Source organism: Balaenoptera borealis (assembly GCF_965194805.1).
Source record: "Balaenoptera borealis genome assembly, chromosome: 13".
Taxonomy (NCBI): Eukaryota; Metazoa; Chordata; class Mammalia; order Artiodactyla; family Balaenopteridae; genus Balaenoptera; species Balaenoptera borealis.
Genome location: NC_138870.1, coordinates 32113440 through 32141227, shown reverse-complemented (window position 1 = coordinate 32141227; position 27788 = coordinate 32113440). Strand labels below are relative to the sequence as shown.

At 36.2% G+C, this 27788-nt stretch overlaps 1 long non-coding RNA gene across 1 annotated transcript in view; it reads left to right on the top strand.

Moving 5' to 3' along the window:
• The window catches only part of LOC309608882, a 30183-nt gene extending 3437 nt beyond the window's left edge, over positions 1-26746 (top strand). Inside the window, exon 2 of the long non-coding RNA XR_014233145.1 lies at positions 6895-26746. This is a non-coding gene — a long non-coding RNA (uncharacterized lncRNA). The remainder of the gene's footprint in view (positions 1-6894) is intronic.
• The last annotated feature ends 1042 nt before the right edge of the window (positions 26747-27788 follow it).

Below are 27788 nucleotides of genomic sequence, written 5' to 3'. Positions count from 1 at the left end.
CACCCCACCCCCTCCCCATATCCTCAAGTCCATTCTCTAGTAGGTCTGTGTCTTTATTCCCGTCTTGCCACTAGGTTCTTCATGGCTTTTTTTTTTTTTTTTCCTTAGATTCCATATATATGTGTTAGCATACTGTATTTGTTTTTCTCTTTCTGACTTACTTCACTCTGTATGACAGACTCTAACTCCATCCACCTCATTACGAATACCTCCATTTCATTTCTTTTTATGGCTGAGTAATATTCCATTGTATATATGTTCCACATCTTCTTTATCCATTCATCTGTCGATGGACATTTAGGTTGCTTCCATGTCCTGGCTATTGTAAATAGAGCTGCAATGAACATTTTGGTACATGACTCTTTTTGAACTATGGTTTTCTCAGGGTATATGCCCAGTAGTGGGATTGCTGGGTCGTATGGTAGTTCTATTTTTAGTTTTTTAAGGAACCTCCATAATGTTCTCCATAGTGGCTGTATCAATTTACATTCCTACCAACAGTGCAAGAGTGTTCCCTTTCCTCCACACCCTCTCCAGCATTTGTTGTTTCTAGATTTTTTGATGATGGCCATTCTGACAGGTGTGACATGATATCTCATTGTAGTTTTGATTTGCATTTCTCTAATGATTAAGGATGTTGAGCATTCTTTCATGTGTCTCTTGGCAATCTGTATATCTTCTTTGGAGAAATGTCTATTTAGGTCTTCTGCCCATTGTTGGATTGGGTTGTTCGTTTTTTTGTTATTGAGCTGCATGAGCTGCTTGTAAATCTTGGAGATTAATCCTTTGTCAGTTGCTTCATTTGCAAATATTTTCTCCCATTCTGATGGTTGTCTTTTGGTCTTGTTTACGGTTTCCTTTGCTGTGCAAAAGCTTTTAAGTTTCATTAGGTCCCATTTGTTTATTTGTGTTCTTATTTCCATTTCTCTGGGAGCTGGGTCAAAAAGAATCTTGCTGTGATGTATGTCATAGAGTGTTCTGCCTATGTTTTCCTCTAAGAGTTTGATAGTGTCTGGCCTTACACTTAGGTCTTTAATCCATTTTGAGTTTATTTTTGTGCATGGTGTCAGGGAGTTTTCTAATTTCATACTTTTACATGTATCTGTCCAATTTTCCCAGCACCACTTATTGAAGAGGCTGTCTTTTCTCCACTGTATATGCTTGCCTCCTTTATCAAAGATAAGGTGACCATATGTGCGTGGGTTTATCTCTGGGCTTTCTATCCTGTTCCATTGATCTATATTTCTATTTTTGTGCCAGTACCAAACTGTCTTGATTACTGTAGCTTTGTAATATAGTCTGAAGTCAGGGAGCCTGATTCCCCCAGCTCCATTTTTCGTTCTCAAGATTGCTTTGGCTATTCGGAGTCTTTTGTGTTTCCATACAAATTGTGAAATATTTTGTTCTAGTTCTGTGAAAAATGCCAGTGGTAGTTTGATAGGGATTGCATTGAATCTGTAGATTGCTTTGCGTAGGAGAGTCATTTTCACAATGTTGATTCTTCCAATCCAGGAACATGGTATATCTCTCCATCTATTTGTATCATCTTTAATTTCTTTCATCAGTGTCTTATAATTTTCTGCATACAGGTCTTTTGTCTCCTTAGGTACGTTTATTCCTAGATATTTTATTCATTTTGTTGCAATGGTAAACAGGAGTGTTTTCTTAATTTCACTTTCAGATTTTTCGTCATCAGTGTATAGAAGTGCAAGAGATTTCTGTGCATTAATTTTGTATCCTGCTACTTTACCAAATTCATTGATTAGCTCTAGGAGTTTTCTGGTAGCATCTTTAGGATTCTCTATGTATAGTATCATGTCATCTGCAAACAGTGACAGCTTTACTTCTTCTTTTCCGATTTGGATTCTTTTTATTTCTTTGTCTTCTCTGATTGCTGTGGCTAACACTTCCAAAACTATGTTGAATAATAATGGTGAGAGTGGGCAACCTTGTCTTTTTCCTGATTTTAGTGGAAATGGTTTCAGTTTTTCACCATTGAGGACAATGTTAGCTGTGGGTTTGTCATATATGGCCTTTATTATGTTGAGGAAAGTTCCCTTTATGCCTACTTTCTGCACGGCTTTTATCATAAATGGGTGTTGAATTTTGTCGAAAGCTTTCTCTGCATCTATTGAGATGATCATATGTTTTTTCTCCTTCAATTTGTTAATATGATGTATCACGTTGATTGATTTGCATATATTGAAGAATCCTTGCATTACTGGGATAAACCCCATTTGATCATGGTGTATGATCCTTTTAATGTGCTGTTGGATTCTGTTTGCTAGTATTTTGTTGAGGATTTTTGCATCTATGTTCAACAGTGATATTGGCCTGTAGTTTTCTTTCTTTGTGACATCTTTCTCTGGTTTTGGTATCAGGGTGATGGTGGCCTCGTAGAATGAGTTTGGGAGTGTTCCTCCCTCTGCAATATTTTGGAAGAGTTTGAGAAGGATAGGTGTTAGCTCTTCTCTAAATGTTTGATAGAATTCGCCTGTGAAGCAATCTGGTCCTGGGCTTTTGTTTGTTGGAAGATTTTTAATCAGTTTCAATTTCAGTGCTTGTGATTGGTCTGTTCATATTTTCTATTTCTTCCTGGTTCAGTCTCGGCAGCTTGTGCATTTCTAAGAATCTGTCCATTTCTTCCAGGTTGTCCATTTTATTGGCATAGAGTTGCTTGTAGTAATCTCTCATGATCTTTTGTATTTCTGCAGTGTCAGTGGTTACTTCTCCTTTTTCATTTCTAATTCTATTGTTTTGAGTCTTCTCCCTTTTTCTCTTGATGAGTCTGGCTAATGACGTATCAATTTTGTTTATCTTCTCAAAGAACCAGCTTTTAGTTTCATTGATTTTTGCTATTGTTTCCTTCATTTCTTTTTCATTTATTTCTGACCTGATCTTTATGATTTCTTTCCTTCTGCTAGCTTTGGGGTTTCTTTGCTCTTCTTTCTCTAATTGCTTTAGGTGCAAGTTTAGGTTGTTTATTCGAGATGTTTCCTGTTTCTTGAGGTAGGCTTGTATTGCTATAAACTTCCCTCTTAGCACTGCTTTTGCTGCGTCCCATAGGTTTTGGGTCGTCGTGTCTCCATTGTGATTTGTTTCTAGGTATTTTTTGATTTCCCCTTTGATTTCTTCAGTGATCACTTCGTTATTAAGTAGTGTATTGTGTAGCCTCCATGTGTTTGTATTTTTTACACATTTTTTCTGTAATTGATATCTAGTCTCATAGCGTTGTGGTCGGAAAAGATACTTGATACGATTTCAATTTTCTTAAATTTACCAAGGCTTGATTTGTGACCCAAGATATGATCAATCCTGGAGAATGTTCCATGAGCACTTGAGAAAAATGTGTATTCTGTTGTTTTTGGGTGGAATGTCCTATAAATATCAATTAAGTCCATCTTGTTTAATGTATCATTTAAAGCTTGTGTTTCCTTATTTATTTTCATTTTGGAGGATCTGTCCATTGGTGAAAGTGGGGTGTTAAAGTCCCCTGCTATGATTGTGTTGCTGTCGATTTCCCCTTTTATGGCTGTTAATATTTGCCTTATGTGTTGAGGTGCTCCTATGTTGGGTGCATAAATATTTACAATTGTTATACCTTCCTCTTGGATCGGTCCCTTGATCATTATGTAGTGTCCTTCTTTGTCTCTTGTAATAGTCTTTATTTTAAAGTCCATTTTGTCTGATATGAGAATTGCTACTCCAGCTTTCTTTTGATTTCCATTTTCATGGAATATCTTTTTCCATCCTCTCACTTTCAGTCTGTATGTGTCTCTAGGTCTGAAGTGGGTCTCTTGTAGACAGCATATATATGGGTCTTGTTTTTGTATCCATTCAGCCAGTCTGTGTCTTTTGGTGGGAGCATTTAATCCATTTACATTTAAGGTAATTATCCATATGTATGTTCCTATTCCCATTTTCTTAAATGTTTTGGTTTTGTTATTGTAGGTGTTTTCCTTCTCTTGTGTTTCTGGCCTAGAGAAGTTCCTTTAGCATTTGTTGTAAAGCTGGTTTGGTGGTGCTGAACTCTCTCCGCTTTTGCTTGTCTGTAAAGGTTTTAATTTCTCCATCGCATCTGAATGAGATCCTTGCTGGGTAGAGTAATCTTGGTTGTAGGTTTTTCTCCTTCATGACTTTAAGTATATCCTGCCACTCCCTTCTGGCTTGCAGAGTTTCTGCTGGAAGATCAGCTGTTAACCTTATGAGGATTCCCTTGTGTGTCATTTGTTGTATTTCCCTTGTTGCTTTTAATATGTTTTCTTTATATTTAATTTTTGACAGTTTGATTAATATGTGTCTTGGCGTGTTTCTCCTTGGATTTATCCTGTATGGGACTCTCTGTGCTTCCAGGACTTGATTAACTATTTCCTTTCCCATATTAGGGAAGTTTTCAACTGTAATCTCTTCAAATATTTTCTCAGTCCCTTTCTTTTTCTCTTCTTCTTCTGGGACCCCTATAATTTGAATGTTGGTGCGTTTAATGTTGTCCCAGAGGTCTCTGAGACTGTCCTCAGTTCTTTTCATTCTTTTTTCTTTATCCTGCTCTGCAGTAGTTATTTCCACCATTTTATCTTCCAGGTCACTTATCCTTTCTTCTGCCTCAGTTATTCTGCTATTGATCCCATCTAGAGTATTTTTAATTTCATTTATTGTGTTTTTCATCGTTGCTTGGTTCCTCTTTAGTTCTTCTACGGCCTTGTTAAATGTTTCTTGCATTTTGTCTATTCTATTTCCAAGATTTTGGATCATCCTTACTATCATTATTCTGAATTCTTTTTCAGGTAGACTACTTATTTCCTCTTGATTTTTTAGGTCTGGTGTGTTTTTACCCTGCTCCTTCATCTGCTGTGTGTTTTTCTGTCATCTCATTTTGCTTATCTTACTGTGTTTGGGGTCTCCTTTTCACAGGCTGCAGGTTCGTAGTTCCCATTTTTGGTATCTGTCTCCAGTGGCTTAGGTTGGTTCAGTGGGTTGTGTAGGCTTCCTGGTGGAGGGAACTAGTGCCTGAGTTCTTGTGGATGAGGCTGGATCTTGTCTTTCTGGTGGGCACGTCCACGTCTGGTGGTGTGTTTTGGGGTGTCTGTGGCCTTATTATGATTTTAGGCAGCCTCTCTGCTAATGGATGGGACTGTGTTCCTGTCTTGCTAGTTGTTTGGCATAGGGTGTCCAGCACTGTAGCTTTCTGGTCGTTGAGTGAAGCTGGGTTTTGATGTTGAGATGGAGCTCTCTGAGAGATTTTTGCCGTTTGGTATTACGTGGAGCTGGGAGGTCTCTTGTGGACCAGTGTCCTGAAGTTGGCTCTCCCACCTCAGAGGCACGGCCCTGATGCCTGCCTGGAGCACCAAGAGCCTTTCATCAACACGGCTCAGAGTAAAAGGGAGAAAAAATAGAAAGAAAGAAAGAAAGAGGCTATAATATAGTGAAGTAAAATAAAGCTATTATAAAGCAACGCTATACAGACAAAATCTCACCCAGAAGCATATGCATATACTCTCACAAAAAAAAGGAAAAGGGGAAAAATTAATATATCCTGCTCCCAAAGTCTACCTCCTGAATTTGGGATGATTCGTTGTCTATTCAGGTATTCAACAGATGCAGGCACATCAAGTTGTTTGTGGAGTTTTAATCCACTGCTTCTGAGGCTGCTGGGAGAGATTTCCCTTTCTCTTCCTTGTTCGCACAGCTCCCGGGGTTCAGCTTTGGATTTGGACCCGCCTCTGCGTGTATGTCGCCTGAGGCCGTCTGTTCCCTGCCCAGACAGGAGGGGGTTAAAGGAGCAGCTGCTTCGGGGGCTCTGGCTCACTCAGACCGGAGGGAGGGAGGGGTATGGATTGTGGGGCGAGCCTGCGGTGGCAGAGGCCAGCGTGACGTTGCAGCAGCCTGAGGCGCGCCGTGCGTTCTCCCGGGGAAGTTGTCCCCGGATCATGGGACTCTGGCAGTGGCGGGCCGCACCGCCTCCCGGGAGGGGCAGTGTGGAGAGTGACCTGTGCTCCCACACAGGCTTTTTGGTGGCGGCAGCAGCAGCCTTAGCGTCTCCCGCCCGTCTCTGGGGTCCGCGCTGATCGCCGCGGCTCGCGCCCGTATCTGGAGTTCGTTTAGGCGGCGCTCTGAATCCCCTCTCCTTGCGTGCCACGAAACAAAGAGGGAAGAAAAAGTCTCTTGCCTCTTTGGCAGCTGCAGATATTTTCCCGGTCTCCCTCCCGGCTAGCTGTGGTGCGCTAACCCCTTCAGGCTGTGTTCATGCGGCCAACCCCAGTCCTCTCCCTGCGATCCGACTGAAGTCCGAGCCTCAACTCCCAGCCCCTGCCCACCCGGGCGGGTGAGCAGATAAGCCTCTCGGGCTGGTGAGTGCTGGTTGGCACCGCTCCTCTGTGCGGGAATCTCTCCGCTTTGCCCTCCGCTCCCCTGTGGCTGCGCTCTCCTCTGTGGCTCCGAAGCTTCCCCCCTCTGCCACCCGCAGTCTCTGCCCGTGAAGGGGCTTCCTAGTGCGTGGAAATCTTTCCTTCTTCACGGCTCCCTCCCACTGGTGCAGGTCCCGTCCCTATTCTTTTGTCTGTTATTTCTTTTTTGTTTTGCCCTACCTAAGTACGTGGGGAGTTTCTTGCCTTTTGGGAGGTCTGACGTTTTCTGCCAGCGTTCAGTGGGTGTTCTGTGGGAGCAGTTCCACGTGTAGTTGTATTTCTACTGTATCTGTGGAATGAAGGTGATCTCCACGTCTTACTCTTCTGCCATCTTCTCTCCTCCCCTCAGCATTCTTTTTTTCCTTTGCGCTTCATCTAATTTCACTTGCTCACAGGATACTGCATGAACAGGCCTCACACCCGGCACTTCAGAGTAGAGTTGCCACAGTGAAACAACTGTGCCGGCGCCTCAGCTTGAGACCGACTGCAGAAGCCAGGATTTTTTTTTATATGTTGTATCATGTCATCTGCCAACAGTGACGGTTTTACTTCTTCCTTTCCAATTTGGATGTCTTTTATTATTTTTCTTGTCTGACTGCTGTGGTTAAGACTTCAAATACTATGCTGAATGAAACTGGTGATAGTGGGCATCCTTGTCTTTTTTCTGATCTTGGAGGAAATGCTTTCAGGTTTTTGCCATTGAGTATGATGTTGGATGTAGGTTTGTCATCAAAGGCCTTTAATATGTTGAGATATGTTCCCTCTATGCATATTTTGTTGAGACATTTCATTATAGATGCATAATAAATTTTGTCCAAAGCTTTTTCTGTGTCTATTGAGATGATCATATGATTTTTATTCTTCAACTTGTTATTAAAATGCTGTATCATATTGATTGATTTGCAGATATTGAAAAATCCTTGCATCCCTAGGATACATCCCACTTGAACATAGTGTATGAATCTTTTAATGTATTATATAATTTGGTTTGCTAATATTTTGTTGAGATTATTTACACCTACATTCATCAGTGATATTGGCCTGTAATTTTCTTTTCTTTTCTTTTTTCTGTGGTGTCTTTCTTTGATTTTGGTATCATGGTGATGCTGGTTTCATAGAATGAGTACAGAAGCATTCCTTCCTTTTCAATTTCTTGAAATATTTTGAGAAGAACAGATGTTAACTCTTCTTTAAATGTTTGGTAGAATTTCTCTGTGAAATCATCTGGTCCTGAATTTTTGTTTCTTGGGAGTTTTTTGATTACTGATTCAATTTTATTACTGGACATTAGTCTGATCATACTTTGTATTCCTTTACAATTCATTCTTGGGAAATTATATGTTTCTAGTAATTTATCCATTTTTCTAGATTGTCCATTTTATTATTATGTAAATGTTCGTAGTAATCACTTATGATCCTTTGTATTTCTGTGGTTTCAGTTTTAAGTTCCCCTGTTTTATTGATTTGGGCACTGTCTCTTTTTTCTTCATGAGTCTGCCTAAAAATTTATCAATTTTGTTTATCTTTTCAAAGAATTCAGCTCTTAGTTTATTGAGTTCTATTGCTTTATTAGTCTCTAGTTCATTTATTTCTATTGTAATCTTTATTATTTTCTTTCTTCTACTAAATTTTGATTTTGTTTGTTCTTTTTCTAGTTCCTTTAGGTTTAAGGTTAGATTGTTTACTTGAAAATTTTCTTATTCCTCTGGTAGGCTTGTATCACTATACAGTTCTCTCTTAGGACTGATTTTGCTGTATTCCATAGATTTTGGATTTTTGTGTTTCCATTTTCATGTCTCCAGGTGTATTTTTAATTTCCTTTTTTATTTCTTCAGTGACCAAATGCTTGTTTAGTATCTTGTTGTTTAGCTTACATGTGTTTGTGTTTTTTATGTTTTTTTTCTTGTTGGTGGTTTCTAGTCTCAAATTGTTGTGTTTGAAAAAGATGCTTAATATGATTTCAATATTAAATTTATTGAGACTCATTTTGTTGCCTAGCATGTGGTCTATCCTGGAGAATGTTCCATGTGTACTTTTTTTTTTTTTTGGCCACACTGTGCCACATGCGGGATCTTAGTTCCTCAACCAGGGATCAAACCCATGCCCCCTGCAGTGGAAGTATAGATTCTTAACTGCTGGACCATCAGGGAAGTCTCGTTCATGTGTACTTAAAGAATGTGTATTCTGCTGCTTTTAGATACAATGTTTTGCATAAATCTATTAAGTTCATCTGTTCTAATGTGTCATTTAAGGCCAGTGTTTATTGATTTTCTGTCTGGATGATCTGTCCATTGAAGTAAGTGGGGTGTTAAAGTCCCCTACTATTATTGTATTACTGTAAATTTCTCCCTTTATGTATGTTAATATTTGCTGTATGTATTTAGGTGCTCCTATGTTGGGTGCACGTATACTTACAATTGTTATATATTCTTGTTGGATTGACCCCTTGATCTTTATGTAATGTCCTTCTTTGTCTCTTTTCCAGTCTTTATTTTAAAGCCTATTTTGTCTGATAAATGTTGTTACCCTGGTTTTTGTTTTATTACCATTTGCATGAAATACCTTTTTCCTTCCCCTCAGTTTCAGTCTGCATGTGTCTTTAGATCTGAAGTGAGTCTTGAAGGCAACATATAGATGGGTCTTAGTTTTTAGTTCATTCAGCCACTCTGTCTTTTTTTAATTAAGTTTTTTGTATTGGTGATAAAATTGAAATCTTAAACACGTAGAGCAATAATGTCACATAAACATTTTCCAAGGCCTCAGCACAATCTCTACTGACCTTTTCTTCTTTTTTAGCCACATACCACAGAAACTTTCTTACTGGCTGGCTAGTACATCTACATTCATCACTACACCCTCATCACCACTCTATGCCCTTTGATGGGAGCATTTAATCTATTTGTATTTAAAGTGAACATTGATATGTATGTTCTTATTGCCATTTTTTACTTGTTTTCCAGCTGTTTTTGTAGTTCTTTTCTGTTTGTATCTTCTTTTACTTTCTTTCCTTGTGATTTGATGACTATCTTTAATGTTATGTTTGGATTCTTTTCTCTCTTTTTCTGTATGTATCTGTTACAGATTTTTGGATTATGGTTACCATAAGGTTCATATGTAAAAACATATGTATGATTATTTTAAGTTGGTGATCTCTTAAGTTCAAAAGCATTTTAACAACCTTGCATTTTTACTCCCCCACTCCCATGTTTAATGTTTTTAATATTATTATTTCCCCTTTCAATTTTGTGTATCCCTTTTCTAATTGTTGTAGATATAGATGACATTACTACTTTTGTCTTTTATTCTTTCTACTAGCTGTATAAGTGGTTGATCTACTATCTTTGCTGTATGCTTGCCTTTACCAATGATAGATTTTATTTTGTAATTTTCATATTCCTAGTAGTGGTTGTTTCTTTTTCAATTAGGGAAGTCCCTTTAACATTTCTTGTAAAGCTGATTTAGTGGTGCTGAACTACTTCAGCTTTTGCTTGTCTGTAAAACTCTTTAACTCTCCTTCAGATCTGAATTATAGACTTGCTGGATAGAGTAGTCTTAGTTGTAGTTTTGTTCCTTTCAGCACTTTGAATATATTGTGCCACTCTCTTCTGGCTTGCAAGGTTTCTGCTGAAAAGTCAGCTGATAGTTTAATGGGAGTTCCCTTGTCTGTAATTGTTGCTTTTCTCTTGCTGATTTTAAGATTCTCTCTTTAATCTTTAATTTTTGCTATATTAATTACAATGTGTCTTGGTGTGGATCTCTTTAGGTTTATCTTGTTTTGGACTCTCTGTGCTTCCTGAACATGCATGTCTGTGTCCTTTCCAGGGTTAGGGAAGTTTTCAGCTATTATTTCTTCAAATAAGTTCTCTGCCTGTTTCTTTCTCTCTTCTTCTTCAACCTCTATCAAGTGAATGTTAGTACACTTGATATTATCTCAGAGGTCTCTTCAAATTTTCTGATTAAAAAAAAATTTTTTTCTTGTTCAGCTTGTGTGATTTTCACTGCTCTACCTTTCAATTCACTGATTCATTACCCTGTATCATCTAATCTACTCTTGATTTCTTCAATTATACTTTTTATTTCAGTTATTGTATTCTTCAGCTCTGATTGGTTTTTCTTTATACTTTCTAACTCTTGTTAAACTTCTCACTATGTTTATCCATTCCTCTCCTGAGTTTGTTGTGCAGCTTTATGATCATTACCTTGAAATCATAATTGGTTATATTGCTTATCTTTTTTTTTTTTTTTGGCCATCCCTCATGGCATGTGGGATCTTAGTTCCCTAACCACGGATTGAACCCATGCTCGCTGCAATGGAAGCATGGAGTCTTAACCACTATACCACCAGGAAAGTCCCTAGGTTGTTTGTCTTAACTTCACTTAGTTCTTCTTCTGTGATTTGTCTTGTTCCTTTGTATAGAATATTTTCCTCTGTCTCCTCATCTTGCCTAATTCTCTGTGTTTACTTTTATGTATTAGGTATACTGGTTATATCCCTGATCTTGGAAAATGGTCTTATGTAGGAGACATCCAACAGACCCATCAGCATACACCCCTCTCATTACCAGAGCTATATGCTCTATGGTGTCCCCTTTGTAGGCTGTGTGGGCCCTTCTTTTGTAGGTGGGGCCAAATATAGTGGGCATGCTGGTAGGTGGAGTGGACACTGGCCTGGTTGGCTCTCAGGTCTTGTCTCGTCTAGTGGCTAGTTGGCCTGCTGGTAGGTGTGGCCAGGTCCTGGGGCAGCTGGCTGCTCAGCCTAGGGAGTCCCAGGACTCGTGCCAGCTCACTGATGGGCTGGTAAGTCCTCAGCACTAATAGTCTAGAGGGAGGACTTCCAAGTGGCACTTGTCAGCACTCATGTCCTCATAGTAGAACAAGCTTCTAAAAATGACTGTCTGTGTTCCTAGGGGGAACACTTGCTGTCTCCTGCCTCTCTGAGATGTTCTCTAAGATCAGCAAGTGGGTCTGACCCTGGGTCCTTTCAAATTTCTGCCTCTGCCATGGGACTCAGAGTATGTGAGATTTTTGTGGGTGCCTTTTAAAGTGGAGTCTCTGTTTCCTACAGTGCTCTGGCTCTTCTGTACACAAACTGTGGTGGTCTTGAAAGCCAGACTTCTGGGGGCTCATTTTCCCCAGGTAGGACCCCTGGCTGAGAATCTTGATGTGGGTCTCAGACCCCTTGCTCCTTAGGGGAACCTATGCAATTGTGATTCTCTTCTCATTGGTGGGTCACCTATATGGGGGTGTGGGTCTTGACTCTACCACATCTCCACCCCTTCCACACACCTTACTGTAGTCCTTTCTTTATATTGTTAGCTGTGAAAAATCTTTTCTGCTAGTCTTTAGGTTGTTCTCATTGATAGTTGCTCTTAAATAGTTGTAATTTTGGTGTGTCTATGGGAGGAGGTGAGCTCAGGATCTTCCTACTCTGCCATTTTGGCCACACCTCCCTCTTCATAATCTTGATTTAATTTTCTTTGGCTGTATATCCACAAGTGGCATGGTTATATCATATGGTAATTCTATTTTTAATTTTTTGAGGAAACTTCTTACTGTTTTCCATAGTGGCTATGCAAATTTACATCTTGCTAACAGTGCTACAGGATTCCCTTTTCTTTACATCCTCTTCAGCACTTGTTATTTTTTGCCTTTTTCATAACATCAATTCTAATGGCTGTTAGGTGACACTTCATTGTGGTTTTGATTTGCGTTTCCCTGATAATTAGTGATGTGAATAACTTTTCATGTACCTGTTGGCCATCTGTGTGTTTTCCATGAAAAATATCTATTCAGATCTATTCAGGTCTTTGGCCATTTAAAAATTGGATTACTTATCTTGTGCTCTTGAGTTGTATGAGTTTCCTATATATTTTGAGTATTAACCCTAATTTTCTCCCATTCCATAGGTTGCTTTTTCATGTTATTGATTGTTTTGCTATGTATAAGCTTTTTAGTTTGATTTCATCTCACTTGTTTACTTTTGCTTTTTTTTTTTTGCTTCCAGTGTTATATACAAAAAATCCTTACAAAGACCAATGTCAAGGAGCATTTTCCTATATTTTCTTCTAGGAGTTTGAGTTTTCTCTATGTTTTCTTCTAGGAGTTTTACAGTTTTAAGTCTTACATTTAAATCTTTAATCCACTTCAAGTTAGTTTTTGTGAGCTGTGTATAATAGGATTTTATTCTATTGCTTGTGATTATCCAGTTTTACCAACACCATTTATTGAAGGGATTATCTTTTTCTTCATTGAGTATTCTTGGTTCTCTTGCCTAATATTAATTGACTGTACATGTGTGGGTTATTTCTGGGCTCTAGATTCTGCTCCATCTGTCTATGTCGGTTTTTATGCCCATACAATTTTTTAATCATTACAGCTTTTTAATATAGTTTGAAATCATGAAGTGTGATACTTTTAGCCTTGTTCTTTTTTCTCAATACTGCTTTGGCCATTTGGGGTCTTTTGGGGTTCCATACAAAATTTGAGATTATTTTTATATTTATCTGAAAAGGGCATGTGTTTCCATTTATTTGTGTTTGTCAATTTCTTTCATCAATGTTTTATAGTTTCAGCATATAATTCTCATTGGTGTATAGTATAGTGTATTGTGTATAGTAGGTTCTGTATGTTGGGTGTTTGTGTATAGTTTAGTACATTATTTACCACTTTTAACCACAGAATCACAGTTTGCTTCTGCATTAATGTGAGGTAGAAAAGAGAGAGAAGAGGATAGGATGGTTTTCAGGATTCTGCAATGAGTGAGTAAATTAACAGCAATATTATGACCTTTGATGAAAAACAAAATGGGAAATGATTATTGGTTAAGAAGAATTGGGGGGGAAATCAGTTTAATTTTGAATATGTTTTATTAGAACATTGATTCTTAAAGTACAGTCCCTGGACCAGCAGCATTGACATAACCTAAGAACTTTTTAGAAGCAGATTCTCAGGACCTACTGAATCACAAACTCTGAGGATGAGCTCATCATTCTGTTTTAACTAACAGTCCAGGTGATGCTGAGGCAACTAAATTTAAAAACCACTGTGATAGACTAATCTGTGGCTCATCTAGGTATAGATTTTTGGTAATTCATTGGAAATGAAGGTTTAGAGTTCTGGACTAGGCCTTTGTTGGGAGATTTTGGACTCACCAGCACATGGTTGGTAACTGAAGCCATAGAGGTATGTTAGATTGTCTAGAGACACATAGAGTTATGTGAAATTATGTAGGACAAAAAGAGCTTCATACCAAGAACAAGTACCAAGTACCACCCTACAACAACAACAGTTATGGAAGGATGAAAGTGAAGTTATTTAAGCACCAAGGCTGGACAACAACACCTACATTCTCTAGCTGGTTACCTTTGGGGTCTAGCCTCCCTAGTTTTATTGTAGCCTCATCCCTTATACTGTAGAATCTAGAAAACTACAAAGTAGTAACAAAATGAACATATCTGTAAGAACAGTTTTTCCAACTTTTCCTGGAAAATTAGGTATGAGAAGTACATTATGGTTGATATGGAGAGAAGGAAAACTTCTAGATTTTCATTTCTTTGGTTTTTGCCCACATGATAAATCATTTATTTTATGTTGGGTATAATTTTCAAGCCTAGTTTTGTTGGTTTGCTTTGTCTTTATGGTAATATTTGAAAACTCCTGAAACTGAACTATTATTCATTACTTTTCTGAAACTGTCAAACCAGCAAATAGACTCAGTAGAAAATAAGAAAACTGAAAAATTTAGTAATTATCTCTTAATCACTCTCCACTCCTCTTGTGTTCAATCTCTAATTATGAGATAAGTTTATTACATTTTAGTTCCTTATATACTGAAACTAATTTTTAGTTGTGTTATGTAGAAGAATGTTTTAATTAAAAAATAAATTTGTAAGTTTTTATAAATATATATACAATATAAATATTCCAGATTATTTCAAGTGAGGTCACTGAGCATGTTCTATTGTTATTTACATCAGTTCTTCTCAAACTTTAATTTTCATAGGAATCATCTGGAGATTTTATTAAAATGCAGATGCTGCATTTCTAACAAATTCCCAGGTGTTGCTGATGTTGCTAGTTCATGGACCACACTTTGAGTAGCACAGATTCAGGTAAAATAGACTAAATTTGAATGCATCAATTCAGTAGAATATTTTGGAGCCATTAAAAAGAATAAGGTCAGAAATGGAGAAATCTGCAAGATGTACTGTTTAAATGAAAAAAAGCAAAATGAAAAACTTAGTGTGAATTTTTCCCATCTATATATTTATAGGTTCATTGCTTTCACATAATTTATTTTATCCTTAGCACAATTCTAGGAAGTAGATCTTCCTGTAATCATGTCTCATCAAAATTAAAATTCCATGAATTGTAACATGCATCCTTATTTTATGTACCATTAAGGAAAAAACAAACATGTCAATTAAACCCTATCACAACGCCTTCTTATTTATTAGAATTTGTACTTTGTACTTATTGAAAGTATAGTTTCTAGGCTTGTTTAGACTTTTTTTGGTCGTATATTACCCTTGTGCACACAGAAAAAGAAAAACATGAGTGAAATAAGTTGGTGTTCTTAAAACTTTTTCACATTCAGAGTCCATTTCTTCTGAGTCATTGACATAGTGCTTTCCACCAGAGGCCCTAGTCTTGCATTTCAGGTTCTATGCAAGCAGGTGACTGGTGTAATTTAGAAGTTACCATAACACCAGCCTTGAAGTTATAGCTATTATCTGCTAATTCTGCTTTAAGAAAGAAAAATTCCAAATGCTTTCTTTGTATTTCATTTGGTTTCTTCATGGTGGGCATGCCCCAGTACATCTCTCTTGGCTAAGGAATTAGTTTATTTTTAGAGAAGAGGATAGGGTAAGGCCAACCAAGGCCTAGTCCAGAACTCTAAACCTTTATTTCCAATGAATTACTAAAAGTCTACACCTAGATGAGCCACAGATTATTCTATCACAGTGATTCTCAAATTTAGGGTGCCTCAGCATCAGCTGGACTGCTTGTTAAAACAGAATGATGGGCTCATCTTCAGAGTCTGTGATTCAGTAGTTCCTGAGAATCTGCTTCTAAGAGGATAGAGGATATATTACAGATGACTCTGAGATTACTAAGTTTGCTTGATTAGCCATTAGGCCTCTTAAGCTTCTTATTTCTCCAAATTTTGCTTTTTTCACAACTAGTCAAATTCAATGATAGTTACTGCAAGATACAAAAAGCTGTGGTCATTGAATAGAGGAGTAAACATTTTTATGCAAACAGAGGTTTCTCCTTGTGAAATTGTTTTTCACTATTTAGTTTGAGTGATTATAGCTCTCTATTTACATTTCCTAAGCAATTACAGTCATTTGCAAGCGCAGCGATTCAGTTCCCACTGAATCATGATGAAAAAGAAAGCAAAACCGAAAGAACAAAACTAAAATTCTAAAAATCGTAAGTTACCATATTTCCCTCAGGCTTTTGGAGGTATGAGGATGCTCATCTCTCCTCATCAGATGATACTGGGAAACAGGAAACGGGATATGAAATCTACCTTGTGTTTTCCCTGATAGAGTACTGAGCACAGGAAGTGAGGACCAATAGCCATCTGAAGCAATGTGCTTAAAGCCCCTGGGAGCTGGGAGCTGGGAGCTGATGAAGACTCACCAGGTACTTCCAATCACTCTTCTAAGAGTAAGCTTCTAGTAAGAGGGTGGAGAGCAGGAATCCTGACACCATCAAGATGATATTTAGAGTGGTAAAGTGGCATAAAGGAAAAAGCACAGGCTTTGGAGACAAACATACCTGGATTGGGTTTTTGTCTCAGTCACTTTTCAGGTGTTTGAGGTAGAACAGACTTTTCAAAAGGCTTTTCACAGGGCTGAGTGGTGCTGACATGCTGAGAATAAAGACTCGGGGAAGCAGAAGAAGAGTTTCCAGATTCTCAAGTCTATTTTTCCCTGTTACAAAAATGATGAGGCCAGTTCCCTTTTTCTGCAGGGGGTGGAACATTACTACAAAATGTCCAGATTGCCATTGTTTTCCCTTTCTATGCACATCCTGCAAGTGTCTTTAAAGTGAGTTGAAGATTTCATGAGCAGATGAAAATTTTAGTCAAAAAAGATATACATGGTAACTTGTTAAAGAGATGTTTAATACATAAAAATTTAACAGTTTTATTATATTTTGTTTTTTTGAGAGGGTAGTTTTGAAAACTAACTGGCAATAAGTCAAATTTAAATTTTTCAGAATTAACTCTTAAAAATCTTGGAGCAACTCATTTTCTTTATAGATAATCAAAGTAGAATAACGTTTTTTCTTTATTTCTGCTTTTCTAAGTAGTTCAGAGCCATTTTGCATAAATGGGATGATTTACCTTCAAAACATACTTGGAATATAACTAGAGAAATGCCATCATTATCTCAATTTTGAATATGTAGAAGAGAGAGAGAAAATTTACCCTGGCAGCAGATTCCGGACTCGACTTAGATGCATTTGTGCCCTAGATTTTTCTAGTTGTCTTGCTCTCATGTCAGTGAAGGCTGTTGGTACAGCTAAAAATGAGATTTTTTTCCCCCCAGAAGACATTAACTCCCTTGACTCTTTTTTTGGCCACAAGATGGCCAAAACAGTAAATAAATTAACCAAAAAATATTAAACATTTCCTATGTGGCTGGAATTATGAATGGCGTTGGGATAAAATGGGGAGCAGCAAACCAACATGATTTTCATCCTCACAAAACTTGTAGTCTAGTAGGACAAGACAGTGTCAAGTAATTATAGATTTGGAGATTAGAGGCAATGTTGGACCAAAGACCTAAATTTGGACTTATTTGTGTATACAGTAATTGAAGCTCTAGGTATGAATTCGATTGGCTGGAGGAGTATTCCTCAACCCTTAATTGCACATTGAACTAACTTAGGGAGTTTAAAAAATTTCTGAAACTTAGGTTCTATCCTAGACCAATTAACTCAGACCATCTCCTGGGTTTGGGCCCCAGTGTTGGTATTTTAAAAAGTTTCTCAGGTAATTGCTAATATGCAGCCAGAATTGAGAACCACTGGTCTAGAGAGGACAAAAGAGGCAGATAAAAGAACTTATGGAAAAGCATAAATTCTAGTTATTAATGAGATTTTAAAAAACTATTTTAAAGAGGAGTTGGAATATCAAGTTCCTAAGTATTGAGGAAAATGATTTGATCTGCATATGTGTGTAATTTGGAATTTTGATGCTTTTCCTCAAGCATCAGAATGACAAACCAGTCTCATAGTTTCCCAGAATTAACACTGTTTTGATAGCTGTGGAGTTGGCACTGGCTTTGAACTTTGGTCAATGTAAGGGTCAAAATAGACCTGAAAATACATTTCTGTGCTTGACTATTTCTGTTCTTTTACTACATGAAGACATTTGGACTGTTACATGTCTGATTATAACACATTATTTTCCCTGGTGTGTTCCCTCCTACTTCATAATTCAGAAATTATACCCATCCACAAAAGGCTTTGGTAGTTTTTTTTATTTCAGAAGTAATAGGTATTATTACCTATGTACAAAATCCACAGTGGGACAAAATTCATGTCTGAATTTAAAGAACTCCATATTCAACTTGATAAGTATCTTTTATTCTGAGTGTTTACCACTGTAATAAGTTCAGAAAGTGGAGAGGGAAAGGAGGGGGGCATCTTACTCCCCACTCTCAAGGAGCTTACAGAATTGATTAAGTAGCAAATAAGGGCCGCATGTTATAACAATTAGTGTTAGAAGGGTTATAATGTATATGAAGAAGGCATTTCAACTCAATTCAGAAGGGCAGAGATGATGGGTCTATCTTTTACTTTGGGCATAATGGAAGGCTTAAAATATTTCACCTCCTGAAATAGTCTGACTTCCTTTCCTCCACTGTGTGCCCATTTTGCTTTATCCAATAATGAAGGACTCTGACTATTGCCCTCTAGGAACCCATCATTTTGGTAAAGTGTTTCTTCAAACTATTCCTTCAAAGATAGAATTATTCTCTTATTTGGAATTCTACCTCACAGAAGTCCCAGAGCACTGCGTAGGTTATTTGTTCTTCTAAATTGCTTTTCTCTCAAGAACAGGTCTTGATATATTTCTAACTGAATGCAGTCAGCAGCTTTGCTTTGAGATGTGAATGGTCAGGATTCAGGGTGTCAGGCAAACTGAAGGACAAAGCCAGAGCCCTAATAGATGGCTGGGCCTGGCATTCATAGTACAAGTTGGGCAGGAGAGTCCATCTCCTTGTCCACCTTACCAGGCACCATGCTAAGTGCTTTATATTCATTGTACCATCAAATCCTCTCATGATTCCTATTGAAAAGGCTCCCTTTTAAACTCCATCTTAAGCATGAAAAGTATAAAGATCGTAAAGCATAAGGCCCCATAACTTCTTCATGGCAGAGCTTAGATTTAAATCCAAGTCTGACTCCAGAGTATATCATACATCCTATAGTCAAAATATGTGTCAAGTCAATATCCAGAAACCTAGTCTGGGTATAGGAGACAGGATCTGTAGCTGGAATTTGTGTAGCAATCCCAGCAAAATGTGGGTGTTGAAAAATCCAGCAGACATGAACAGACAACTCTATACAATTAGAGTATGTCTATCTTCTATTTAACAAGAAAATGTATTTTCCCCTCACAAATGAAAAACTTATTTTTAATATTATCCTTTCACTCAAATATTTCAGAAAAAAACATGACAGACACATATATCCTAATCACATAGCACTTGGTAAACATGGTGCATTTGGGTTAGCACTAAGTATAACTTGAGGCACAGGAAGTAGAAATTTTCAAAAAATAATGGCACGTCTCTACATTTAAATGAAGAATGATAAAAGGAGTTTTCCTAAATAATTATTTTTGTGATAATTCAGGGAGCCAACTTATAGGAAGATAGTCTTTACAGAAATCAGTCAGTATTTTACTACTCTTCAAATCTTGAGCATTTCAGTGACTATTTTAGCTTATTAAGTTTGCTTCAAACACTGAACCAAATATTGGTATTTTCTGTGGTGGTGACTAGCGTATATATCGTCATCAATAAATGCAGCCTAGATAAGTTGCAAAATTCTGGGACCTATTAACTCTAATGCAGACAGAATGATTTTGGTTATATCAGCCTTCATAGTCATGTCCTAGTTAGTAGGGGGTGCATTGAGTTCTATGAGAATGTTCTTTAGAATACTGCATCCTTATATGACAGTCTCTGTTGTAAGGTTTATTATAGAAAAATGAAAGAAATAAAAGTCTTTGACTATTTTTCCCTAGTTATGATTTAGTTGTTTATAATCAACTGAATAATCACTCAATCACTCAGCAATAATCACTCAGTGATTCTTCTAGACCGTTGCAAACGGTTTTCTGACAGTCAAGGACTACCTGGAGGTTTTTTTCTGCTAAACCTTAGAGGAACCTGTATATTGCTCATACCTGCTCTGTTAATTGGAATTCCAGAGTAAGATTTTATTTGAGAAAAAGGAAATCTATAGTAAGAAAAGTCTGAAACTCATTGATATAGATTATACTTCCTCAGATTATTACGGTATTTTATTGCAGTATTTCATACAGTATTTTACATTCATTTAGTATTTCATATTTCATTTAAAAACTATTAAAAAATATTTGGTATAAACAGATAATAGTAGTCCTTTCCCATTTACCTAGAAGTTTCATTATTTTGTGGGGAGGAAAAAAAAGAGATTATTATTGTCCAGTAATTAAATACTATTGTTTATATGAAAGAAGTAAAAGAAAAAAAGTTTCCTGTTCTTTAAGGGTATACAGAACAAGAGAGACAAGTAATAATTTTTGCTCTCATATGTGCTTCTAAAACAAGGGTCAGCATTTTTTTTCTGAAAAGGATAAGATAGTAAATATTTTAGGCTTTATGTTTCATATGGTTTCTGTCACCAGTACCCAACTCTGCTGTAGTAGTATGAAAAGAAGTGTCATTAGGCAATAGTAATGCCAAATGGGCATGGCCGGAAATGGTCTTCAAGCTGGGGCTGACCAACCTGAGTTCTAAAAAGTCAATGTTCATGAATATACAAAGGGAAGAATAGACAAGTTGTCATATTTAGTAGTAATACCTTTTTTTAATGCTAGAAGACAGATTTTAATGATTACACCTAGAATTTTAGAGAATAGTTCACTGTAAAAATTTATCTTGTGATTTCAGGTTATATGCTTTTAAGATTTCAAATATTTTATTCCTGTATAATACTTTGCATACTAATTATACATTTGAAGATTTTTGAATTATTTTTGGAATGGGTATTCACTTTCACTTCATCATAGCTATCACTGATAAATATTTGTCTGTACTGACATTACGCCCAGGGTTTGCTTGGGAGATTAAGAAATTTTTTGTATTTTTCTAGTTACAGACAAAACTATTTTCTAGAGAAAATGGTTATAACTCAGCTCAAATATATTTTGTTAATGTCTTTAATTTATTTAAGATGGTGAATAGAGAAGCAGTAATTTATTGTTTTTAAGTAGCTGTCCAATTTTCTCATTTTTATATGTTAAATTTACAAGGTCAAAGGAAGATCATTTTCCTCTTTAATGTTTTACTTTATTATCTGTTATATATATTGCCTGTGACTTTAATTATTTTTGACAACTAGCTGCAACAACTCAAAAGCATATTAAAATGATCTTAGTAAAGGATTTAAAAACCTATCTATAATTACAGAAGTTAAAGTCTTACTTTTTAGTAAATGCCAGAATTATCAGGAAAAAGTATACCAGGGAACAAAATTATCAATGAACTTTTAAGTTATTAAAAGACATTAAGCAGTGCTTGGAATATTAAAGAATATTTGTAATTACAATATTTAAAAATTACCCTTCTGTAATAACAACAGCTTCAAATGGAGCTATTTTTCAAGCACCAATAAATAAAAGCCCATGCAATAGCCCTTCTCATAGGCAGTAATAAGGAATGACCTGAGCATGATGTTTTTTTCACCACTGAAGGAAGTACTCAGTTGATCTTTCAATACAAGCACTTATATCTTTGAGCCCTGGGATTTAGATGTTGCCCCTCTTGGTATAATTTTCTAATTTTTCTTTCATTTTTCTCCTATTTATTGGTGATTTTCTTGGCCTTACATTTTACTCTTTCTATTGAAATAATTCTCATTTATTATATTTTTTAAAACTATTGCTCTTTCTTGCCTGATGTTTGTTTCGTTTCTTTTCATCCTGTTCTGGTTTTATGGGCATGATATCTTCTTTTACTTCTCCAATGAAATTATTATAGTCTTTTCCTTTTTTGAAATTATTTTCTGTTTAACTCATCATCATTGTTTCCTTTAGTTTCCCTTTTGTTTTCCTCTTTGTTTTGGCCTTTCTCCCTCAAATTGAACCTTATCTCAAATGTTTGGTGGTTCCTTAGCTGTCTCTTACTTAAGAGTGAAACATTAGAAAGCACGAAGAAAGATCTATGACTGGAGATGGGGTTTGTGACTGGTGGGCTCCATTTCAGGATGATCATCAGCTTGCCAACTTTGGGGCACTAGCACATATCTGAGGTAATACAGTTTCTCAAAGAAAGAATGAACCAGACCCCTGCACACTGTTACAGTGGACTGGGAGCAGGTGTGAGGAGGCTGAAATACTAACTGTTTATTATGGAAATATTCATTCTATTTCCTTGTTTTCAGCTTACCACCTCCTTTCAATCCTAAATGCTGTCTGGAGTCCCTGGGCAAAGAGATAAATTTCTGACCTCCTGTAAGGAATGTGGGGATCAGATGGGGAAAAAGGAAGCTTTCTCCAGCTGGGTACAATAACATGGCTGAATATGCAGTTGATAGATTCAGATATTACCATTTTCATAGGGAGTAACCACAAATACTCATCCTGGAGTCATATTAGTGAGTTATACTAATGAAGATGAAACTGACTTTGGGGCATACAGATTAGAATTCATTGTTGTATAGTCATGACTTTTGTGTAGAATCGTTATCAAGAGCTATATGTTTGGAGAACTTCATAAACTCATTTTTTTTTGGTAATCAACATGAAAGAAAGGGAAATAGAGCATAGAACATGATTATGGAAACTGACTCTGCCATATCCACCATTAAATTTTTGAACAGTGTTACATTTTTTTTTCATTTATTTGTCTTTAATTTATCTGGAAATGGTGATTATAAATTTTGACTAAATATTCAGACTAACAAAAACAAAAAATACTGCACATAGAAATAAACCTGTAAGACTTCCCTGGTGGCTCAGTGGTTAAGAATCTGTCTGCCAATGCAGGGGACATGGGTTCGAGCCCTGGTCCAGGAAGATCCCACATACTGCGGAGCAACTAAGCCTGTGTGCCACAACTACTGAGGCTGTGCTCTAGAGCCCGCAAGCCACAACTACTGAGCCTGTGTGCCACAACTACTAAAGCCTGCGCACCTAGAGCCTGTGCTCCACAACGAGAGAAGCCACTGTAATGAGAAGCCTGCGCACTGCAACCAATAGTAGGCCCCACTTGCTGCAACTAGAGAAAGCCCGCAAGCAGAAACCAAGACCCAAAACAGCCAAAAATAAAATAAATTTAAAAAAAGAAAAAGAAAGAGACCTGTCAACTGTACTTTTGGAGTGAAAAATGGTTTTATGTATTTGAAAGATTACCACAGGGAAATAAATTAATACTTTATGCTACTCCATAAAAGACAAAAAAGCTATGTCTCTCATAATTATTTTAAGACTTTTCTATTAACATGTTGTCTCCAGTTTCACAATCAAAGAGTAAGAATTCTATTCCTACTTCCAACTCAGCATTAAAAAGCCTCCCTTTATACACCGCCACCCACATATATACTTTCCAAGAACTGGCAATTATGTATCTGTTATGTTGCCAGTTGGAGTCCTTAAATAAGAATAAAATTTCTTTAGATATGTATTTTTTTCAATATGAAGAGGTATAATTCTAAGTCTTTTCATAACTTACAAGTAAGAATAACATTACTTTCAAAATCTGAACTTAATGAAATTAAAGCTATGAAAATTGCTTACTGGAAGACACAAAAATTGGATCTGTCTTCACACGGCAAATTTTTTTTACATAGTGTATTGATTTGCTAGGGCTGCCATAACAAAGCACTATAGACTGTGTGGCTTAAGCAAAGCAAACTTATTTTTTCATTATTCTGGAGACTGGAAGTCTGGGATCAAGGGGTCTGCAAGATTGGTTTCTTCTGAGGACTTTCTCCTTGCCATCCTCTCCCTGTATCATCACATTGTCTTTCCTCTCTAAGTGTCTGTGTCCAAATTTCCTCTTATAAGGACACCAGCTGTATTGGACTAGAACTCATTCTAAGACTCATTTTAACTTAATTACCTCTTTAACTTTTCTCCAAATAAGGTTACAATCTGAAGTGCTGGGAGTCAGGACTTCAAAATATGACTTTTGGGGAGGGAGCACAATTCAGCCCATAACACCCAGATTAGAAGTGGAGCCATTAACCCTCAATCTATTCTATTCGTCAACTTTTCTCTAAAAGGTAAAGAAAGAGGGATTTGAACTGAATCAGGCAGTCAAAACACTAAGTTGTGTATAGATACTGTCTGATTTAGATACAAGCTGTATAACCAGGTTTAATCAGCTGTAGAGCCACAGAATTTGCTCAACACATTTTATGGTGATTAGTAAAGGCAGAAGTTACATCATTCCCACCATGTGCTAAGTAATATATATATGGTTTGAATACTCACAGCAAGCCTATGGTGAACATTTCACAGATGAGTGAACTAGAAGTCAGACATCTAAGAAATTTTAATAAATTAGCACCATTATTAAATGATGAAGCTTGAATTTGAATCTTTGTCTGTCTGATTCCAATGACCATATTCTTTATTATTTTATACTGCTAAATTTGACCATTCTCTATATTGGAAAACTCTAATCATGTGAATCAATTTTGTACTGACTCTGTCTTTTACAAAAGCAAAATGTAAAAAGAAAGTTTAACAAATCTGTGAAAATGGCTCATATTTGTATTAATAAATAAGTATACACTACAGGGTAGTATTTATGTTACTGAAATCAAAAGCCAGTACACAAGAGGCAGGTGTTGGTAGAAAGTTTCAGCTGCTCGCCCCTCAAAAGCCAATACTAGAGAGGAAAATGTTGGTAGAAAGGAAAGTTTGCTTTAATCAGAAGGTCGGCAAGCTGAGAAGATGGACTTGAGTCCTCAAAACCAATTCCAAAGATTCTGCTCAGCCATGACAGTTTTTAAATGGAAAAAGGAGAAAGAATCTCAGTTAATCATCAGGCAGTAGGTCAAGCCCTGTGTCATTTTCCATTGTTTGCAGGCTGGCTGACTCCTCATGATCTTTCTTCAGATGTTATCTTGCCTGCTTGGTCTGCCTGCAGGATTGCTAAGGGGGCTTTGGGGGATACAGAGCTAGTCATTCTTTAATTACTTAACTCTTCATTTATAATTCTTTTAATCTAGGGAAAGAATCAACGGGTTAGGCAAAGTATTGTGTGCATTTAGTAGGGCATAAGTCAGGATAAATATTACCTAGTGATCTCATTTTTATAATTAAGGTTTAAGGGGAATAAAAATTGGCAAGAAGGAAAGGGGCAAAAGAGCTGCTTACATTCTGGAATTGAAAGATTATTAAAAATATTGTGAACATTATTACACTAAATCATAACTAAAAAGGAAGTAAACTTAAAAATGTAATTCAAATGCTTACACCTGGCTTTAAAAAGCTTTTTCACAAAATTTGTGCAGTAACTTATATTCTCTAATCCTTAGCAGATGGTGTATAGTTATATTTCTACTACTCTCTTTCAAGACTTCATTTTTATGCAATAGTGATCAGTTTCTAATTTGTTATATATTAGAAAAGGAACCATGCAGAAATTGTTTATCCTTAGAATATTAAATTTTTCATAAAATTTTATGGAAAAATATGGCATATTTAATACAAAAGCACTGAAGAATTAATTATCCCTCATGCTCCAGTGCTTCTATGAATGCTGTATAAGAGAATCAGCATTTGTTCTAAGTAGTTTTACAACTATTAGGAGAACAAAACACCTACTTATTAGCTTGGTGTTAGCTTTACTGTGGAGGAAATGCATGTATCAAACACTGGACTTTCTTACACATTTCATAACAATCTATATAAATTTTAGGTATGTCAGTGCAATTTATTATCCTAGAAATAATTATGCTAGAAAATCTGCTGGTATTCTCCATTATGTGTAAAGAAACATATTTCATAAAACTCTAACAAACAAGAATTTCCTTTTGAGTCTTTAGAAATACGCTTAGCCAATGGAGGTCACAATAGTACCATGATTATCTTGAAAAGCATCAATTTTTTAAAAGTGGAGTGAAATAATTGGTCATGATAAACTAAGATGTGATATGGAGAAAACAAATGAAACAGATTATTTTCTCTGTTAACAACTAGCCACAATCTTAAAATCTTTTCAGAATTTAGAGTGATGAGAAAAAAGGAATTTTGGATGGAGTGGGTAAAATTCACAAAGAAAATTTAGTAACCTGTTTTGAAGTATGGGGATAAAATCTAAACTACTTAAGGTAAAAGAGTATTATTCTCTTTTAAGCTGAAGTCTTGTGATTAAATGTAAACAATAAGCAAACAAACAACAAAACCCATAAAATTTATCCACAGAAAATATAGTGGTAGGTTAGTAATTTAGGAAGTATTGCTGACACATTAGATTTTGGTATTATATTATAAATATAAAGAAGATAAAATTAAGTTTTGCTGGCAACTATAAATGTGGCATGCTAATAGATTAGAGTTAAATGCATGTGAGAATTATAAAAATTAATATGAATATGATCCTCCTATGAGTTTATAACGTTTGTGGCAATTACTTTGTTTCAGTAATAACGCAATTTTCATTACATGCAACATTATAAAAAGGCATCTTTATTTACTGGTGGAATTGTCATGTGAGACAGCTTGATGTTAACATAAACAAAAATGAAGACATGAACTGATATTAAGGGGTTAAATGCAAAGCTTTTTTAGGAATATTGCATTAAATTTTTCTTATGGCATTTTTCCCCCTCTTTTTAGGAATCAAAATGTAAAGTAGTTTGCAAGTCAAGTAAAAAATCCTTTTGGGGGAAGTGGCGGGAGTGTGTGGTGGTGGCAGGATGAACTGAGAGATTGGGATTGACATATATACACTAATATGTATAAAGTAGATAAATAATAAGAACCTGCTGTATAAAAAATAAAATAAAATTCAAAAATTCAAAAAAAAATCCTTTTGAAGTTATGAAAGATAATCACCATGTTTTCTCAACGAGAGAATACACAGACACACAGAAAAGGTACTTAAATAAAAATATAAAGAGTTGAAATCCAATGTGTTTTTCAATTCAACTGGAAAAATATGTTTGGATTGCTGTGATTATTGATTCTCAGAGGCTGCCAAAAATGGGCAAAACAATAAAAACAAATATTAGAGACAGATGTTTCCCAAGTTTGTGTGTGGATACAAGTTTTGCATAACTCCTAAAATGGAGTTAACCTGTATACCAATTTTATCAAAGCATATGCTAGCAGCAGATATTATATTTAATAATTCTAAATAAGCATTTCCCTAAATGTTAAATGCTGAGTTTTTGTACTGCTAAGAGACAGATTATAGTATGACCCTGTAAGAAGTTACCTTTCTTCTTGGCTGAGGGAAGAACTAGTTGTGATATGAATCTTTGTGGTCTAATTCTCTTTGGGATGGAAAAAATGATTATGAAAATGATCTGTCTTCTTGAAATAATGTGAAATATTTCTGGAATTCCTAAGCATATGAATTGTCCACTGTGATTCAAACACTTTACATACCTTACTTAAATGAAAGTAATGTCTAGTTTTTAAGTGGTGTAAAAAGATTGTTAGTGATACTGCTGATACCATCTAAGATATTTTTGCAAAGATCCACTATTGTGTCAAGAATTGAAATATATAGAGGAAAAATTCAACAATTATCTGCTCCAGAAAATTGAAAAATTGAGGAAAGAATGACCCTAAATTGATAAACTTGCACATCCCAATTATGTGTTTCAGATAGTCCTTCCTTTTAATAGGAATGAAAAAGAGATATAGAGGGAGAGGGAGAGAGAGAGACTGTGATTTCTAATCTTTCTTAGGTGATTACCTCTTTCCACTTCACTTTGTTCTTCTGGGGTTTTATCTTATTCCTTCCTTGGGAGTATGTTCCTTTATTGCCTCATTTCTACTATCTTGCTATTTTTATTTCTGTGTATATGGTAAGTTGGTTATGTTTTCAGACCTTGGAGAAGTGGCCTTTTGTAAGAGACATCTATGCATCCCAGCAGAGCACTCCCTTTTTGTCACTAGAGGTACATGCT